Here is a 6,742-nt window from a genome sequence, read left to right on the forward strand (position 1 = left end):
AATTCCTAGAGGCGTTAACAAAAATATCTCATTATTTCTCAAATTTCTTGTCGAAATTATGTAAAACTGATAATCTATTGAATAATGTTGAACATAGGTCTGATGAAAGTACGGCGCGAACGGAGGTATAAAATGCCGGTACGCATATTATTCTCTCTCTTCCATTTTGGCCGTCGACAGTTGTAAATTATATATAATATATTTACCGTCTCAGATGTCTATAATTTATTGTTTCCATCTACGAAAACATAGCCACCATAGTAACAGTAACATACAATAAAATAGAAACTATAACAGCACTATAAGACAAATCACTAAAGCTACAGTAACTACGATACTACAATTTGTAGGATTCATCAAATTGCTGGTATAGATTACAGTTAATTCTATAAACGAAGAAAGTAAATATAATCAATAGTAGGTAACCCCAAACTTCTTGACCAGTTCATGCACCCTTTTGGTTAATGAGTGTGTCTGATAGTTGGTAGTGAACGTGTTGCGAAACATGTTACTTTTGACTTCTGCCCATATTCGGTACATGGTATTTAATAGTGGTGACTATGGCAGGGCTGTCAATTAAGTTGACAATGACTCTATTAAATCAAATATCAATTTGGAATATCAGAAAAATTGTGTATTGTATAAATTCAAATTCGATTCAGAAAATGCATGTTTGTCGAATGTTTTTTTCTGGCTGTTATGCCAATAACACGATACAATTCCGGACCGCTGGTGCTGCTATTTGAAGTAGTATTGTTGTTATTTACTTCGAATTCATTACGCTATACAGAAGTGAATAGTGTTCCACTAAAAGCATATAAATGAATATTTTATTCCAGTGGCTTGTAGGTAGGTACTATAAATAGAGAGGTGGTGCGTTTTGATATTTACACAAGTTCTAAATTTTTGATTTTGAATTGTACTCAAAGGTCAATGAAGTAAATTGAAAATAGTCGGCTGAACGAAGGTGAAAGGAAAATAAAAGTAACAGAAGTTAAATATCAACAGACTAAAAATACTGGACTTCTAAAATAAACCATTAAAATTGTTTTTAGGATGTTCAGCATTGCTGCACTTCCTCCCATATCAAGCGTTTTGGAGATTGAGTTCATCCTACCGGCTGCGCCACTGTTTTACTATGGTTTATTGCAGGATATGTCACTATTATATCAATGTTCTGGGATTATTCCTCGAATGATAGGTACTCCGATATTGAATACTTAGTTTATTGGTAGCCAAGTACAGAGAATACTGACGCGTGTTTACTATTAGCTAGGATGTGAGAGGGAGATAAAACTACTACATGGGCTATTATACTTTTATAATATCTCTGTATCGACACCTGACTTTATTGTCCCATACATTGTCCATTACATTTATCCTGATGGTGGACACTGTCAGGTTGTGCGAATCGTTGGCTCAAGAAAGAGGAGGATAGTTAACACGGCCTAGTAAACAATCATTGTAGAAATATCAATAATTTATATTATTAAAATCAGGATTGTCTTTTTAAGCTGGTAGCCCTATTGGACATGGACATTATGCAAAGTAAGAACTCCGGGCTGACAGACCGTCAGAGGTCTAATGAGAATAGGACATGATCCACATTATACTCACAAATGCTCCACGGAGGTTATTCTATTGGATTGAAATATGATATTTGGAACTCATCAATTTGTAAGTCTCAGTACCTAAGAACGATAAGAATATATTACATAAATAAATTTTACGTTATGGTGTAATTAAGCGGTTATGTTGGTAGTATGTAATAGAATACCTGTGTGACCAGATGATATTTAAAGTAACATATTCTCTGGGTCTTCGCAGCTCTAATTTAAATTACATTTTCTTGAGTGTTCATTAATTAGCAAACGAAGAAAACTAACTGATAAAAACTATTGCTAATTTATTGACAATATCTTCAAATTATTCGAAATCCAGTTACGGGACTGCCGGTCCTTAACGAATGAATTGCTAGGTTTCCCGATAAAACTTTATATATATATAGCGATGTCGGAACACGTTTTCATAAAAATCATAATATTTTCGCATTTCGTCATCATATATTATCAAGGCAAATGCAGGTGCATGAACACGTGTTCCGATATAATAGGAATGTACTAAAAGTTTAACAGGGAAAGGCCTGCATTCCCATTTTTAACCGGATTTTAATAAATCAGCAATACTCATTATCTCTTCTCTCTTATCTGTTCTCTTTTTTCTTTATGTATTCTCATTGTAATTCTTGTTCTGTTTTTCCTATGTGTATTCTCATTATAATTCCTGTTCTCTTTTTTCTTTATTTATTCTCATTGTAATTCCTATCCTTTTTTTGTTTATGTATTTTCATTGTAATTCCTTTTTTCTTTATGCTTTCTCATTGTAATTCCTATTCTGTTTTTTCTTTGTGTGTTTTCATTGTAATTCGTGTTCTTTTTTTCTTTATGTATTTTCATTGTAATTCCTGTTCTCTTTTTCTTCATGTTTTCTCATTGTAATTCCTATTCTCTTTTTTCTTTATGTATTTTCATTGTAATTCCTGCTCTGCATATTTTGATTATTATTAATTAGGTATTTTACATTTCTCCATTTTTAAAATCATTACAAACACGTTCTGTAGAAAAAGTAAAATTCTTTTGTATATTCTTAAAATTATAAATAAATTCTTAAAATTAAAAAAAATATTTTTGTCATCAGGTTTACAATTTTGTCCAAAATTTTAGAAAAGGTGTTGTTCTCATTATTAAAAGTTTGCTTCGGTAGAAACAAAATTAGTTCAAGAACAGATGACGAACCACTCGATATATTGCTCGTGCAATTTAATCGAGTATTATGGAAATATTTATTATTGTTAGCAGCCTTATCTCGGTTTTTAGGTTGGTACTAACACATGTTATACGTTAGTATATTAGTACGTACTAAATATCTCATGACCTAAGAAAATAATTTTCTAACACTACAGCTTTTTTTACTTTTTTGACTTGACATCCTTTAGCGATGAATGCAACACACAAGTTTGTGGTTGTTTTAAAAACTGTTAAAAATTGCGCAAGCACTATGTCTAGTTTTGTGTCGGACGCAAATATAGATTTACCAGGTAATGTAGAGTACATAGATAAAGCGTAAGGTTTAACCGATAGTCATATTTACTTAGCACGGCCTACAGTGCAATCTTATCGTTAGTGCTGATACAAGTTTAGTGAGACTGGTAATAATGGCAACAACCGTATCCATTTCAACGAAAACTGCGAATTTATTTCAATGATTTTTCCTGTACTATTTCTTCATAGTCAGCATTCTGCATGATGGTGTTCATATTTTGACACAGGTCTCAGTACAATGTCTCCTGTTTTGGTGAATTCTTTGCACAATATCTCTTCAGTACGCCATCTTTATTTTAAATTTATGCCAGTAAAACTTTAATTACCTATTACCGGTTCTTTAAGAGATCCGTGTTGTAGGAGGGAGGAAACACAGATGCCGGCAAATCGTTCCACAGCCGAACTGTTGAACTCAAGAACCATTTGTAAAAACGACTCGTTCTCATATGATAAATTTCAATATTATGCTACAGTGCCGAAGGGATACGTGATGTTTGTTTCTCTGAGCATCTTCCATTGAAATACCGATAGAACAAGGACATCATTCCCACCTGACTGCAATTCGTTTGTCAAATAGGACAATAGGGTGATCTATAAATCTGACTGCCTGTTTCTGCACAGAGTTAAAACTAACATTATACATACATCCATATTGTGGTTGTGGTGCACTTTTCGAAGGCTCTTGTACCATGTATTTTTCTAATGCCTTTCCATTTCTTATGGACATGTTATGTCCGTACTGTCCTACTTTTTTAAAACAAAATAATAGTCATAAATTGGCGTAGATCAAAATGTTCAATTTTAACAGCTTATGTTTGGCGGTTCTTGTATTGTTTTTGGCAAGTCTCAAGAATGCGTTCTCTTCCAGAAACACACATTTGTCTTTAATCATATATCTAGTACATGGTACAGAGAGTAAAAAGAATTTTTTCAAATTTTGAATGGTGAATTTTTCGAAATCGCCCAAACGATAACGTCCAATGTTCCATGTAGCATTTTGGGAAAAATGCCAATGACACAGTGGAAAAAACACATGGTGTTATTTTTGGAAGTGTTACACATCAACAGAAGCAACTGACAGTTTGCCTGTTGTCGGAAACTGGCCGTGTCTGAAGACAATAGGTTTCGTTTTAAAACTTTATTAATTTATTTATTTCTTAGTCTCCTTCTCGCACGGAGAAAAATTAGTATTGCTAATTTATTAAGAATCTCTTCAAATGATTGGAAAACCGGTTAAAGTGTAGAGTGTATGATTCACTTTCAAAATTCGAACTACTTGTGTGAAGAATAATTCAGACAAGCTATAAATTGATACCTACATGTATAATATAATATTATGAAAATCATTTTCAATTGTCTTTTTCGAAATTGGAATTATAACTTCTCGTGATTTTCACTGATCTGCGCTAGCTAGCTAAATAAAATTAACACTTTTCCTGAAATGTCACGAAAACCATATTATTTTACGAGCTTCCTCATAAAAATATTGCCATTTATGACGCAAAAATGTCACGAAGAACATTAAGAAAACACAAAGTACATGCATAGGCAGGGTAGGCACCTATCCAATATAAAACAAACCTCCAAACATTTTCCACAAATACATATCAATCTACCTATAATACTGACCTTTCCAAATGTCATGCATCGTTCTGACTTCTCACCGCGGCGTTTCCGACATGAGCAGTCTCAAATAACAACAAAAGCGTGAAATATAATTCTTCTCACCTGTATTTTATAATCCAGCTTATCTTAGCGGCTCGAAAATCTGCTTCGGAACATATTTTTACAAACACCTAACACCAAAGGCCAGATACGCTGATATTTTTTAATTAATCACACGGATTAAAGACTTAATAGACGCCATATTGGTTATCCAATTCTGTAAGCACTTGGATTATGTAATTTTATTAAAAGCACCTCTTTTTAGGATTATTTTTTCGCACGGGGCAACACTCACTTTCTATGAACAATTTGATTTCATTATTGGAACAATTCCCTTCGTGGTTGCTTACTTTAATTAATGATTTTATATTATTTACTATGGCGATATTATAATTTACAATCGATGTGCTTAACGATAATAAATATTATCATTTACAAGATCAACGCACATAATTATTGATCTAGTGCATTAAATTAAACAACCAACGAATTATTATTAGATAACATCACAGAGATAAAACCCACTTTTAATTATTAATAATTGATGGCATTGCTTAAATGTATTATTATTTATTTATAATCGTGCCGATTTTCCGACGGCGCCGGCGGCCATATCCGCACGCGTTTGAACGTTTTGGAAGATTTCCCGCGTCGCTCGTTTTGTTTTCGTTGTTCGATCGAATGTTCTTTTTTAAAAAAAAATCGTTTTGTGGCTATCGCGGATATCTACATACGGCCAGTCTAGTATATATTGAATGAAAAAGAACGGCCAATAGAGTTAATATTGTATTTAAATGATTGAATATGAAGGAACGCGTGCTCGCGAAGGTTTACATATGACTGACTTGACTTGACTGGGGAGTACTGCATAACTCGTTGACAAGATATTCCCGCTCAAACCGAGCGAGATACGACTGTGTTTTTCAGGGCCGATATAGTTTCGCTGATAAGCCATTTTGCAACGGAAAAACAGGTCAAATAGTTTGAAAGTTTTTTTCCAGATGTTCACAAACACGCAATATTCTTATCGCATATACTTTTTACAAGTTGTTGGTTAGATAAATCAAGTTGTACTTACATCATTCGTTCATCAATTTACTTCTGTTCTGGCATTACACATACAAGTATATAATTTTTTTTAATTTATTCGTTCATTCTTACGTCTTCCAGAGACGACCCTGATTTCTTATATTATTCACTTAGTATTCTATATGTACATCTCATGTATGTCTCGTCTGTACTGTGCTGCTGGAACGAGACGGAGTGCGTAACACGTGATGCACTAGGTTTTACCCAGTGGCGACATGTAACTGATGAATACTTTTTGTTTTAATTGAAAAAAAGTGTCATTGGACAGAAAAATTACATCTGTATAACACATTATATTTTATATTTGTGAGTACGGCACAAGAGTCCCAACTGCTTCCGACCGTCTGAAACTAGGCTGTGATATCCCCAATTGGGGTAAGTTGTGAGGCCGAAGGTAGAGGGGAGGAGAAAGTTGGAGAAGTACCTGACTATTCAGATCTGGTTTCCAAACACGGCTAAAGCAATTTCACGTATTATTTTAATGTGTTAACATTAAAATCCAATCTTTATTCATCTGCTCTACATAAGATAAAGTCTGCACCAATTGATAGATTCAAGCTGGATTGTACAAGGAGAAAATTTACTGATATAAAATATTGCTAATTTATTCAAAATCTCTTCAAATTACTTATATTAGGGTTAAAAATGGGACTGCATGCCTTTAACGAAGGAATTGACTGGCTTCCTAACAAACTATCAGTAAAACAAGAATGTGTTATGGCAATGTCGGAATAAGTTTTCATAAAAATAATAATATTTTCGCATTTCGTCAATGTGTACTATTAGGACAAACGCAGGTGCATTAACACGTGTTCCGATATATTATGAATGTACTAAAAGTTTATTAGGAAACAGCGTGCTATGCCGTTTTTAACAGTATGTTAATA

The 6,742-nt window shown here is 33.4% G+C and overlaps 1 protein-coding gene across 3 annotated transcripts in view; it reads right to left on the reverse strand.

Annotated features, from left to right (window-relative positions):
- Positions 1 to 5,594, reverse strand: part of LOC149422161 (uncharacterized) — a 168,005-nt gene extending 162,411 nt beyond the window's left edge. Inside the window, exons 1-2 of one of the 3 annotated variants that reach the window (XM_089633125.1) lie at positions 5,292 to 5,594; positions 4,830 to 4,992 (exon numbers count right to left, since the gene is read on the reverse strand). The gene's annotated coding sequence lies outside the window, so the exon portion shown is untranslated. Of the gene's footprint in view, positions 1 to 4,829; positions 5,065 to 5,291 lie in introns of all 3 variants that reach the window. The other 2 variants (XM_089633123.1, XM_089633124.1) reach the window with 2 other exon arrangements.
- Between the last annotated feature and the right edge of the window lie 1,148 nt (positions 5,595 to 6,742).

Source organism: Hesperophylax consimilis, chromosome 7 (genome assembly GCF_061612785.1).
Source record: "Hesperophylax consimilis isolate HC1 chromosome 7, BYU_Hcon_1.0, whole genome shotgun sequence".
In the NCBI taxonomy this organism is placed as follows: domain Eukaryota; kingdom Metazoa; phylum Arthropoda; class Insecta; order Trichoptera; family Limnephilidae; genus Hesperophylax; species Hesperophylax consimilis.